This window comes from Cotesia glomerata, linkage group LG6, assembly GCF_020080835.1.
Source record: "Cotesia glomerata isolate CgM1 linkage group LG6, MPM_Cglom_v2.3, whole genome shotgun sequence".
Taxonomy (NCBI): Eukaryota; Metazoa; Arthropoda; class Insecta; order Hymenoptera; family Braconidae; genus Cotesia; species Cotesia glomerata.
Genome location: NC_058163.1, coordinates 18,757,998 through 18,758,766, shown reverse-complemented (window position 1 = coordinate 18,758,766; position 769 = coordinate 18,757,998).

Genomic DNA, 769 nt, shown 5'->3' with positions numbered 1-769 from the left:
GTTGTAAACAATTATATATAATTCTGTATAAATGTATCTCATTATATATAATTTTATACAATTTCATAAAATTTTATAAAGTTGTGAAGGCAAATCACATAAAATTTTATATAATTTTATGCAATTGTGTCTTATTAGATACAATTCTATAAATTGAATCTAATTACATATAATTGTATAAAATAATTGTATAAAGTTGTGAAGGCGAATCACATAAAATTTTATGCAATTGTGTCTGATTAGATATAATTCTATACAATTGTATCTAATTATATATAATTGTATAAAATTGTATAAAGTTGTAAAGGCGAATTACATAAAATTTTATATAATTTTATGCAATTGTGTCTAATTAGATATAATTCTATACAATTGTATCTAATTTTATAAAATTTTATAAAGTTGTGAAGGCAAATCACTTATAATTTTATATAATTTTATGCAATTGTGTCTAATTAGATACAATTCTATACAATTGTATCTAATTATATATAATTTTATATAATTCTCCTTCATGATTTTGAATAATTTTATATAATTGGATATAATTATATAAAACTAGCTGACCCGGCAAACGTTGTTTTGCCATATAAATAATTTCCTAGTAATTTCTAGTGTAGACAAAAAATAGCTTACTTATTGTAAGTATGTATGTATGTTAGAATGTGTATATTGTATGTATGTAAGAATGTGGTATATGCGTGAAATAAGCATGGAGCGCTGTGAACGATGAGGGAATATAAAAATAACAAAAGGCAAACATTATTTT